General features: G+C 36.7%; 1 pseudogene; it reads right to left on the minus strand.

Annotated features, from left to right (window-relative positions):
- LOC107705818 (plexin-A1-like) overlaps positions 1-12061 on the minus strand; it is a 40953-nt pseudogene extending 28892 nt beyond the window's left edge.
- Between the last annotated feature and the right edge of the window lie 1952 nt (positions 12062-14013).

Genomic DNA, 14013 nt, shown 5'->3' on the forward strand with positions numbered 1-14013 from the left:
AATTTTGTAAATTACCTGTATTTGTTTAAGTTATTATTACTTAATCAAAACAACCCAACTGCAGTTTGATTGATATTACTTGGAATGCGCAATAAAAAAAACATGATTTCTGAAAAAATTAAATAAAAACGTGAGTTATGGTTTTTTGCAAATGAACTCCTCATATATAAACTCTATATAAACTGAATAAATAATAAACAGTAAATGTGTTCATCATTCTGCAACAAAGATTTTCTTGATCATTTTAAGTCATAAAGTGCACAGGATATTTTAAAATTCACGTGATATATTAAAAAGGCACGTAAAATGATACTAAGTTGACACAAACTCAACAGCGCCTCACAAATGATACAATGTAAATATGTGGTGAAAAATGGAACTGCAGCACGCTCTAATTTTGAGACTGCCCGCTTATTTTCTTATCTCCAGACAAGACGATATCAGTCAGCTTCAGCTACATGTGTCTGCATCAGGTCAGTAACTAGCTGGCATGTCTGTTTTTCCTATATGGAGTAGTGTTTTAAATTAATCAAAGTGTTAATCCTTTAGCTTAACTGTGCTCATGCGAAAAGCCTTTATATATTTTTGTTGTGTTTGTTTTGAGATGAGACATGATATTCGTTTCCTCACTTAATAACATTCTAAATCAACATTCAGAGACAATATTAAGGCAATAATTCCATGGCATTCTATAGGTGTGTCCCAAATCGCGTACTTATGCACTATTCTATGACATTTTGTAGTATAAAATAGTGCTCACACTGAAAATTCCATAAAGAAAAAGTGACCTTTAAATACACGGAATGATGCACTTAAATATCCGAAAAAACGAAGTGTGGAATGTTGGACACTTCATGCACTCAACTGTCTCAGCTTTAATTAAGTAGCGAAGGGGGAGGGGCTATCAGACTCCGATTATGAATGACAGAATAATCTTATATAATTCATACTCTGCATGGTTGAGTACATAGTGCATAAGTGCATAGTGTATAAGTACGTCATTTGGGACACAGCTTATGTGTGTGTATTTCGAGCCTGTCAATCAACATTAGAGTGCCGCCCACAGGCTGAATAACGCAAGGACATTCGATCTCTGCCAAAAGTGTGTCTGCATGTGTTCAGCGATTAGACTATCAAGACTGTAAACTTTGTTGAGTTTATTACAAACTAGCGCTATGCCCCAGAATCTGCCCCACCTAAATTTACGGTCAGGAGCCGCTACTGGAAATCACACGGTTTGAGAGTGAAGCTCACCACAAACGTGAAGGCTTTGGGAGACACGGCCCTGTACTCCGGCAGACAGTCGCGCACACACACCTCCACCTGAGCGTCCTGCACACGGTAACCTGTGGCATCGGCCAGCCGACACACGATCCTGCAGAGAGACAGAGAGAGACGAGGGTCTGTGTGGAGCGTTTCTAGCTTCCAGCTTAGGACAGATGGGAACAGAGTTTCCTGTGTTAGCAATGAAAAAACACAGCTGTTTGTTTATTTCCTGGAAGTGTGAAGCGCTGCCATGATTTATTAGTAAACTGTAAAGTCACTGTCACTGCTTTCAGTACCAGGACGCAAAAAATGTCACATCAAAGATGCATTTGGAAGTATGAATAAAAGGCACAGCATCCAGAAACTGCAACAAACAGATGTCACTGGTGTTTTTTTAATAAGAGAAGGTGATTTATAGATGAGTTAAAGATAATAAAATTATGACCTATACAGACAAACTGGAAAATTATATAAAAAATTCTATAATATTTCATCTAAATGAATTTAGAATGTAAATCATTTTATATGCAGCAAGTGAATATTTATTTTCAGACTACATTTGCTATTAAATTTGTTTTGAAGATTACTTGATAATGTAAAAATAGTGTAAATGAGCATGCACAATTAAACAGCGAATATATATGCAAAATTAACTGATGCAAAATAGTGACAATGATGACGTAACATCCAATGCTGATAATAAATCAATCTACTGTTGCCATGGTTACCTTTAATCACAAACGTGATTGGCTGTTTTCAACAGCTGGGTTTCCATGCACACATTTTCATGCAAATTGTTGAATGCTGAATAGGAAAAACACTTAAAATCTCCAAAATGTGCATAAATACACTTTAGTAAAGTACCTCAGTTCTCCATTTCTATTTTGCACCAGTTTCTCCAAAAGTGATGATTGCATTCTCTTGAAGCCATGATGGAGATGCTGCTTTATTAGTAAATTATTTTGCTCATTTTATTTCACAAATTAAAAACGCAAAACATTATTTTGCAATTGACAATGCAACATCTCATACTAATGATAATAGAAAACGCTTGAGAGATCTGCTATCACTCCAGTGATTTGTGCAAACATGATTTCTGTTGGTTTGTCACAGGACACTTTACACATCAGTCAGACGCTCTCTTCCTTTCTAAGTGGGCAGTTTTTGGCCAGAATAAGCTGATAGTCAACATTCAGACTAGACGAGACTAAACGCAGATCAGATGCTATTTCAGGACACAAACATAATAGATCATTCACTCAAACAGACTCATAGTTACTAATTAAAATAACACACAACTACCCATCAACCGCAGCAAAATTCATTTTATATGTGACCCTGCAGCACAAAAGCAGTCTCAAGTCGCTGGGGTAGTCTGTATAAACAAACTGTTTGAGACACTCACTGCTCAGCGCTGATGTATTCCTCCTCGATGGGCTGACAGGCCACTTTCCCGATCCGCACTCCGTTCTGGATGTCTTTGAACTGAAGGCCCAGATTCTCTCCGCTGATGGTCAGTCTGGTTCCTCCCTGCCGCGGGCCGGTCTCAGGAAACAACTGCACCACGACAGATACACAAATCACACTTTTTTGCATGAACTATCATGCAATCAGAAGTGTAAGAAGCGAGTGCATCCGCGGCAGACAAACACAAACGACAGCATCACGCGAAACCCAAGAGCAGAAGCAAACACAAACGACAGCATCACGCGAAACCCAAGAGCAGAAGCAAACACAAACGGGTAATTGGTTTCAGAGGGACCGCTTTCATTTGACATTCACACATTTTTACAGATAGACGGATGAAAATATGAAAGCGCAGCTTGAGAGAGAGTAAAGCAGAGGAACAGAGAGAGAATAGGTGAACATCTTCTGAACAGATGGCTCTCGGAGCGCCTATGGTGTGCTAATAATCCACGTGATAAATGTATTCTTCTCCAAATTAAATTAACACCTAATCTAATAAGTAAAAGATGACAGCGGCGCCGCACAGATAGAGAGCGAGCATGAGAAATCGAACGAGGAGAACAAAGGAGGAGTTTAATTAACACGAGGGGATGTAAATTTAGTAAGTAGATGTTCTAAAAGTTAATATTCCGTTGGCAGTAGAATTTGGAACTCGATGTAACGCCGCAGAGAAAATCTACAGAATAACAGAGAGTGAGGAAGAAAGAAGAAAACTTATCAGCGCCTGTAACATCATCATGTCAAAACCTGTCAGATTGCAAGGGTTTGTCAAGCATGTGAAAAGAAGGAAAACCTGCCCCCTTCCCCATTAAATATGACTATATAATAATAATAATAATAAATTGCAATAAAATATACTATTGCAATAAAATATTTTTATTTAATTTTTAAAATTGAAATAGTACAATTTTTACAATAATAATAAAAATATATATTTACTACTATTAATATAATATAATAATAAATATTACATATTTACTTTATTATTAGTAGCACTATTATTATTATTTAAAATAATAAAAAAAAGATTTAAGGAAGAAATGAAAATAAAAATACTATTGCAATAATATTATTGTACTGTAAATTTAAAATGATGACAACAACAATAACAATAAATTGCATTAAAATATACTATTGCAATAAAATTTGTATTTAATTTTTTTAATTGAAATAAAGTAAAATTTTAACAATAATAATCAAAATATATTTACTACTATTAATATAATATAATATAATAATACATATTATTTATTTACTTTATTATTAGTAGTACGATTATTATTATTTTAAACAATAAAAAATATTTGAAAGAATTAAAAAAATACTATTACAATAATATTATTGTACTGCAAATTAAAAATGATGACAACAACAACAACAACAATAATAATAATAAATTGTATTAAAATATACTATTGCAATAAAATTTGTGTTTAATTTTTTAAATTTAAATAAAGTACAATAATAGCAATAATAAACTATATTTACTACTATTTACTACTATTAACACTATTACTACTATTAATATAATAATTTTTTAGCTTTTATTTTAGTGGAAACCACAGGGATACCTTAAAACTTCCTTTTTGTTAGCAATAGATTTATAAACAGGTCTCGATACAAGTTTGAAAGTAAAGAAAGAAAAACAAACATCATTTTTTTTTTATAGATTGTTTATAGTTTAGTGCCATGCCAGCTACCATGGCTATATTCATGGTGAGAAAAGTAAATAAATAAATAAACTGTAGAAAACATCAAATAAAAAACTTGCATAGAAAGTTTTTAGAGTTAATCTTTGACCTCTGGTTTGCAGTGACTCACCCTGGTGATGCGCGGGTGCGTGCAGCGGCTGTTTCCGGCGGTCGCATGCATCCAGGTGTGTTCCTGCGGAGCGCATTCCTGCCGCAGAGAGCACTTCCTGTCCTGAACACACCAGCCGCACTCGAAGCTGGGGTCGGCCTTCAGACACAAACCACAGCTCTCCCGCAACGCGTAACACTTATACAGGTGCGCTGCAGAGAGGAAGAGAGATTCGCTTACGATTTATGGACATAAGGAAACTTTGTCATGCTGCATCCCACTCAACTCAGGATGTTGGACTTTCCAGGAAACTCAGATTTTCAATGACACAGTCAAGAGGTTTCCAAACTGATTCCAGGGAAATAGAAAAAAATGAATACAAATAAAAATAAAAATAAATAAATTCCTATAATACTAAACTAAGAAAAAAAACTAAGATTACAATAAATATAGATAAATATACAAATAAAGACAAATTAAAAAAAATATTTAAATAAATAAAGATTTAAATAAATAAATAAGCATTTAACAGTGCAGTCCTATAATGAGCAAATATGTATTATGTAATATTAAATTAATAGAAACAAAACATTTTTCACACTATAATCTTTATACAAGAAACCATATAGTTGGCCTTTAAATTTAAGATGATCATATTTGGGCATAAGTGGCATACAAAACACTGAAACCCCCTGACATATCTATCAATTAAAGTGTCAAGCTAACGTTGTATTCTAAGCCTCAGTGGGTCAGAAGTAAGAGATATGAAGTAGAAATATCCCACATTTGACTGTGAACGGATGACAGCATGAGTTCAAACTGATGCCAGCATTATGAATCACGAGCAACAACACGCCTGCAGAGCTGAAGGACAGGATTCATTTATTACCACATTGCATCTGCTTTTCCTGCTTACAAACTGTAGAGAATGTGAAGCGTGCTTGTTTACACACGCAAACGATGCTTTAAAACATTTATAGATGCTGCATCTCTCTCCAGCAGCATCCTGTGGCGGTTGCTAGGCTACTGGCTACAGTGTACCGCAGTGGTCGCCATGGTTACCTTGGATGTTGTGAGGGTTGTCAATGATGAAGTTTCCGTTCCACACCACAGACAGATCAACGGGAAGATCGCTGATGTCAATTCCTTCATAGTTATACTGCAACACAAGGACAAATGACATTTAACAAAATCCAACACGTACATGAATATGAGAGAACATTTAACTAGATTTGAGCAGGGTTTGCCTGTGCAAACATGGTGCTTGCGTGATGCTAGACGGTTACTTTAAGATGTAAAGCATCTTCTCAGGTGACCGTGAGGCCGTTCTTGACCTCTCCTCTGTTATTTTCCTGTTTTATTAATATGATATTATTTATTTAAGAGCTGGGACGCTGCATGTACACTGCAGAGAGTGAAGGACGCTCTCTAATAAGGGTTTACAAAACCACGTCCTTCTGAAGCGCGTCTCACACGCATCCTTTCATTCGCCCTTAACTCTCATTAAAGTTTCAGTCAGTCTGTTCTCTCACTCATAATTGAATTTGCTCGGAACTATGTTCGTTTGTTTTTGCCACTAAATAAAAAATAAAAAAGATAATTGTGACCTTTTTCTCTCAAAATTCTGACTTATTTTCTTGCAATTGCAAGTTTACATCTTGCAATTCTGACTTATTTTGTCAGAACTGAGAGATATAAACTCACTATTGTAAGAAAATGTCAGAACTGTGAGCTGATTTATTCCTCAGAATTGGACTCTGTAACTCGCAATTGTGAGAAAAGTCAGAATTTCAAGATTTTCAATTGCAAAAAAACTCTTAATTCCAAGAGAAAAGCCAGAATTGTGAGAAATAAACTCAGAATTGCGAGAAAAAAAAAAACTCAAAATTGCAATAAAAAGGTCAGAGTTGCAAGATATAAACTCAGTATTGCGGGAAGCTAAAAATTGCGAGAAAAAAGTCAGAATTGTGAGATATAAACTCAAACTATAAAAAAAAGGTCAGAACAATGTAACACATTCATCTTTAAATAGTTTTTAATAGATTTATTATATTAGATATATTGTCCTGACGTCCCAGACCTCTGTCACGGATGAAAACCTACAAGAGCGATGGAGGAATATTCACACGTGTGTGTGTGTGTGTGTGTGATGGAGTCAGCAGGACTCAGATGAAGAAACACACAAGACACATCTGAACCCAGCGAGAGAGCGACAGCATGAATCACTGAATAGAGATTAATGAAGGAGCACTACAGCGCTTCACCGCGGGACCTCCCTCTGAGAGAAGAGAGCGGCGCTTTAAGACACACATGCAACACGCAGGAATAAATAAATGAAATGCTTCAGAAAGAGAGAGAGAGAGATTCTGTAGCAGTCACACTCAGATAATTGCTTATTTTGAGAGCAGACCTGCATTGAGCTGTTAGAAAGCATGGCTCTCAAAAATACACACACACACCACAGAGATTTCAAAGAGCACTAGAGCAGGACATTCTCTGAGGAAAAAACAATGTGAGGCTAAGGTGCTGGTGGATGGGTGCCAGGGCGTTGCTATGCAGTTGCTAGGGGTGTTCTGGATATAGTCTCACCCACCCTCTGTGTTATTCTGGTCTGTAAATATGCCACGTTCGCCTCAAATCACTAACCCATGTGTAAGCGATGCTAACAGCGATGCTTTCCATAGTATAAAGCACACACTCATCTGTCATTCATTATTTGCATGTGCACTCATGAGCCACGGATAATTAACTAGCCACTAACGATTTGGTCTCTCATTAGTTAGGAAATGAAAAATGATTTATGATATGAACACGAGTGCTGCTCTGTCTTACATGTATGTTATGGTAATCCATTCCCCCCGCAGGCTGCAGACGTGCGATCGATTTATATGGCGTGAGACTGACGCTTTTGAGCAGCCGGTTAACCTCTCACCGGCGTGGGAAGATGAGCACTCGTCTAATTAAATAAACGAGAGATGACGTGGCCAGGCTGAAGAGGACAATGTGTTTGAGTATGTGTGAGTGGCCTGCATCAGATGATAATAATCACTGGAAAAAGTTTGATTTCATTTACTAATATACATGTGCTATATAAAGAGAGCACAGCCGCCCACTGCAGAACACATGCTTCCTATTTCCACATCTCACCAAGATTATTACCGTTACCAAAAAAACGTTCCAAAGATGAAAACCAGCAGTGAAAACTAAATTAATAGTAAAAACGAGAGGTTGCTAAACAATAAATGCATGCATCAATAAATGCATAAATAAGTGAATAAAAGCAAGTATGCATAAACAAATAAATGTACAAATAAGCACATAAATGCATGCATGCATAAATAAACAAATAAATGCAATAAACAAGTGCATAAATGTATGCATGCATATACAAATAAATGTATAAATAAGTGCATAAATGCATGCATGGATATAGAAATATATGCATAAAATAAGTGCATAAATGTATGCATTAATACACAAATAAATGCATAAATGCATGCATTGCAGACAAAATCAATGTATCTAATTACATAAGATGTGCTAATCTGATATATCACATCCTGTGCTGTGAAAGTAAAACTTATAGTGACAAAAAGTAATTTATGAACAATTGAAACCAAATAAAAAGCATATCGACGTTAAAAAGCAAACTCCAAAAAATAAATAAAACATACGAACTAGTGAACCTTTCAAAACTACAATAAGCCAAGTCATCGTTTCTTTCTTTTGTCTTGTTGATCTGATCTCCACACAATCACAGCAGTGATCATATGTTTGGCGGTTTGGAGTCTCATGTGGGACGCTGAAGGATGTTGATTTAGTGATTCAGCTGATGGTTTAATGATCTTGTCCTTCCTCTGACCCCGGCTATTGTGTCCTGAAGCAGGACCCTTGCTGCTCCGGGGATGTTGTAACATGAACCCCTGTGGGGAAAACGCCTCAATCCTCCCAAAGCAAAGAAATGTTATAATAAGAGTGTGTGCTCATATCAAACTCACCTCATTCAGCCTGATTTAAGTGCCTTATTTGTTGTTCATATACACATAAAAAAGCAACCAAGTATAGAATAATGCAATAAATGAAATGGTACAAAAACTGTGTAAAAACAACTGTGGTAAAATCATGGCTTATTGTTTTCCACCTAAACTTCAGTTAAGAGTGAGAGAAGAATGCATCATTCCGACTCATCTTCATACAATAACTACCATTAAAATAATATTACTCTCAAGTCCCTCCATATTTAATAGTAAACTTCATTTCTCTTTAGTGATTAATGATTTAAAGCAGTTCTATATCTGCAGTCCTGACACACAGACACAGACACAGACACACACACACACACACACACACACACACACTGGATCAGGTGCAGTGAGTTTCTAAAAGCCTCTGCTGTTCCTGAACGGCCCCCGGCTACAGTCTCTCTCTCTCTCTCCTCATTTTCTCTTGCTTCATTTTTCTTTACCGTAGTATCTATTACTGCTGTGTCGCTCTCACACTGTAATTAATCATCATTTTTTTATCGGTGTCTCCTCTAATTGGTTCTCATCAGAACTCTGCTGCACCTCACACACACACACACACAGACACACAGACACACACACACACACACACATCAGCTGTACAAGAGCCGCTCTATTCGTTTCTATTCTCCTCCCAGCGTGTTTTCTGACAGACTGAAAGAGCTTCATAAAGGAAGATGAATTGAACAGAGTGACAGATACTGTGAGTCTTCAGGGACAAATGCAGCAACGTGACACCACGCATGTGTAACGCAGCCACAGAAACATAATGTAAACTTATTCGTTTAACTTTTTTAAATTATTTTTAATAATATTTATAAATCCAATCTAGAGATTATACATTAATATATTCATAAATAAGTGTATGGATTATATGACTGGCATATTTATATATACATTACCATATTTATATAAATTACCTTTTTTTTTTAAGCAATTACTAGTTTTATTCAGCAAGGTTGCATAAAATTGATCAAAAGTTTCTGCAAAGACATTTATAATGTTTTTTAAAATTTATTTAATAAATGCTGATCTTTTGAACTTTCTGTTCATCAAAGAATCCCAAAAAATAAGATGTAACACGGTTTCCACAAAAAAAAATTATTAGACAGCACAACTGTTTTCAACATTGATAATAATCAGAAATGTGTCTTGAGCAGCAAATCAGTATATTATAATGATTTCTGAAGATCATGTAACACTGAAGACTGGAGTAATGATGCTGAAAATACAGCTGCGCATCACAGAAATAAATTACAGTTTAACAGATATTCACATAGAAAATAGATATTTTAAATTGTTAAATTTTTTCACAATTTTTACAGCATGTTTGATCAAATAAATGCAGTCTTGGCTTGCAGATGAGATACAGTAGTGTATTCACTCAGCTTTGTCAAACCACATTTCCCATGAGCCCCTCTCACGTCCTGCTTTCTGTGTGCAGCTTTATCAGTTCGAGGAATGCCAGCTGTGGTTTTGCCATGCATCCGAGTGGAGGAGTGTGTTTGTGTGTGACGCTGATGCAGTTTTTGGGTCTGTTCTGACCACTAGAGTGCAAGAAGAGCCTTCGGATGGAAACCACAAGAACACAATACAACCCAATCGTCCAGAGAGAGAAACAGCCAAACCGAGACAACGAGAAGAGCTCGAGTCCAAAAACACACGCCCATCTAGACAGACGCAAACTGCTTATAATGCTCAAACTCTGCCAAATAAGTTTCTGCTTTCAACTAACGGACAGCAGGACGAATCCTCCACCATCTGTGCTGCTTCAACAAAACAATAAGACACTGTGTGTGTGTTTGGATATAAATACTGTTCTCATCTGCCACTCTTCTAATTAGATCAATGCGCCGGTTATTAAGTGTGTTTGCAACAGTGTGTGTGTGTAGGAATAACATAAGTTCACTATAATCTATCCACTCCAGATAAATAACCTACAACACAAACACACACACACACACACACACACACACACGTGCACTGAGAACGGTGGATTAACCATAGATTATCATTCTCATAACTGTATTGATCTGCATGCATTATCAGGAGCATCACATGCATGACTCTGATATGATCATGTGACAGGAACTTATTGATTTAGACGGTGGGAATCAATCAAACCTAACGTGATTTCATATGAAAATAACACTGATCTTTTACTGTTTAACTGCTTTATTATTTAACATGCTGAATCAATGCAGCACTGAAGATTATATCATCAGACATCATCATTGTGAGTTACTCTATGCAAGCGTGTGAATGCAAACACTTATGCAAGTTCGGTTTTATTGTGTTGTTGCCACATCTGAAATGTGCTGGAATACAATTAACAAAGCAAGTGAATGCTGCATTTTCAGCCCTGCCTCAAGAGGAGCTACAGCGAACATTATACAGTCTCTCAAAAGCTAAATGCATAAATGTACGTTTTTTTTATGTTTTTGAAAGAAGTCTCTTCTGCTCACAAAAGCTGCATTTATTACAATAAAAACAGCAATATTGTGAAATATTATTACAATTTAAAATAACTGTTTTCTATGTGAATATACTGTAAAATGTAATTTATTCCTGTGACGCAAAGCTGAATTTTTAGCATCATTACTTCAGTCTTCTGTGTCTGTGGAACATTTCCATCACATAATTAAAAGAATGCTTTAGTGAACCATAATTATGACATAAAAAGCCAAACTGAGACAAAAAGTCATAATTATGATATGAAAAGAATTTAACAGTTTTTTTGACTGTCTAATAATGGTGAACTTTTATGTCAGAATCTTGACTTTATCTCAATTATGATTGAAGCATGATTTTTTTTCATAATGTTGCGAAAGCATTATGCATCACATGATTATTCAGAAATCATTCTAATATGCTGATTTGCTGCTCAAAAAAACATTTCTGATTATTCTCAATGTTGAAAACAGTTGTGCTGCACAATATTTTTTGTGGAGACTGTGATGCATTTTATTTTTCAGGATTCACAGATGAATATAAAGTTCAACTGCATTTATTTAAAACAGAAATCTTTCATTATAAATGTCTTTACTGTCACGTTTACATTTACATTTATTCATTTGGCAGATGCTGTTATCCAAAGCGACTTAAGAGCTGACTTTTGATCAATTTAATGCATCCTTGATGAGTGTTTAGTTCCCAAAAAAATTCTACTGACCCCAAACTTTTGAATGGCGTGAAAGACTTCAGTATGCTTCTGTCACAATGAGCAGCGGTTCTCTAAAGTCAAGAGCTTGTGCAGATGCAGTGAGCACTGAGGTGTAACTCACGGTGCTTTTCTGGCACTGGATGCTGGAGCTGTTGAAGCGCAGCGCCGTCACGCTCTGCGTCTCGCCCTGGATGTGGAAGATGCACTCGTAGTTCCTCTGGCCGGACTGAGGCTGTGGAAGGTTGCGGGCCGAGAGCGTGATGGGCTTCGGGACGCCGACGGGGATGAAGATCTGAGTCGACGGCAGAATCTGAGGACAGTCCTGTGAAAACAAGACCAGCATCTGTTATCATCAGCTGACTCAAACACTTCTGGAAAGAGATTTCATTCTTATTGAAACAACAAAACACAGGAAGGACATCGAGCGATCAGTCGTCCAGACCAGCTGACATGTTTAACGTTTGCTTAAACAAGCCTGATGGGGAACATATGGAGCAACGTCACGCAACGACCTGCATGAGAAACGAGCTGGACGCTGACATTATCTGGAGTATATCCCAGAATACCTCACTGCTCTGTGTGTGTGTGCGTGTGAGTGTGTGTGTGCACGTGGGTGTGAGTGAGTGTGTGTGTTTGTGCGAGTGAGTGTGTGCGTGTGTGAGTGAGTGCGTGTGTGTGTGTGTGTGTGTATCGTGAGTATGGGGAAAAGGCTAGTTAGTGCTTAGAGAGGTGCGAGGGACTTTGTTCTGTTCTAGATTTGATAAGTTAGTAATTATTTCTCTCCACTGGTGGTCTCACAGAAACAGCCGCTCCAGTACTGGTGTTGTTTAAATGTAGGCACAAGTACACTTTGTCGGGGATCGAGCTATTATGGATTTCTCCATTTCATTTTCTGGTTCATTCTACACACGACTGCTTGGCCAGTCCTTCTGCATCACACTGTGCTGTATCAGGTGGAATTATGGAAATCTTCCTTCCCTGGAAGATTTTTTTCCTCATTTGTATTGCCACTGTATTTGTGTATTTTAAAATGTGTAAATAAATTAATAAGTACTTGTAAGTTGTTTTTTCCCTTTTCCTTTCACCACATGAAAGATGTTTCTTAAAGACATAGGCCTAGTTCATCCAAAAATTCAAAATTCTATCAATTACTTCATGTCGTTCCAAATGCACAAGGCTTTTTTTTTTTAAATTTATCTTAATTGGGTTGGTTTGACGCCATTTTGCATGAGGCTGTGAGGAATGGCGTGCACTGTATAAAGGTCCTAAATCATGTAACTTTAAAATCAGTTTTATGAAGTTTTTCTACTGTATTTTTTACTGAGTCCGTCGAACTCACTGTATTTTAACTTACTAACTACCCTCAGCCTGGTTTTCATTCCAGTCAAAAATTAAGTTAACGTACACTGTATATTCTTGAAACACAAATATATTTTAATGAAACGTGACAGATTAAAAGTACGTTCCATTTTTTACTTTGGCGCTCCAAAATGGTCAAAGAGGCCACTTTGTAAAAGTGTTAATCGAGTGGGTTAAGTTTTCTGAAGATGCACGATAGCTTATGATAAACATTTATTTCAGGCTTTAATTCACATAAATATTTAGTGCACAGAGCTCATCTAAACGTTTTGAAGCGTTTAAGTTCAGGTGGAATTGGCTTTAAATTGAGGAACAGAAATATGATTTCATTGCAAATCAATGTGTTTCGGAGAAGAACGCTGAAGGCTTCGTGAGTTTGGAACGATAAAGGGTGAGCAAATGACAAATCAACCTTTTTTTGGGGGGGGAGGGAATGAGTGCAGCTGCAGTTCACTTAATAAATGATAGATGGCACTATTTGAATACCTTTTATTAACCAAACTTGTAAAAATAAGACAACTGTGCCGTGTTCAACATTTATTGAGCAGATTTCTTTTTGTTTTTATATGACAGAGATAAGGTCATTATGGGCAGTCTGAAAACTGAAAATAAATACTCCAAATGTTTCCCAGCTCAACTCAGATAGGCACAATGGAAGGGCAGTGAGACTGAATCTGGGTTTACGGAGTCTAAATTTCTCATAGCTGCACTTGTAACAGATGTATTAATGTACAAATCTTTGCCGTGGCGAGTAGCTTAACCAGTAGTAGAGCTGTCTCCTCCAGATGCCGGTATAAAATTAAAACTAATGCCACCAGGCAGTGCTGTCAAACCTCATTTCTATCACATCGAAACGTCAGGACACAGTGCATGCTTATCTGTCATCCAGCATTTCACCACAATATCAATTGAGTTTAAGCACTTGTCATTTGCGCT

The sequence above is a fragment of the Sinocyclocheilus rhinocerous genome, unplaced genomic scaffold, assembly GCF_001515625.1.
Source record: "Sinocyclocheilus rhinocerous isolate Xijiao unplaced genomic scaffold, SAMN03320098_v1.1 scaffold2159, whole genome shotgun sequence".
NCBI lineage: Eukaryota > Metazoa > Chordata > Actinopteri > Cypriniformes > Cyprinidae > Sinocyclocheilus > Sinocyclocheilus rhinocerous.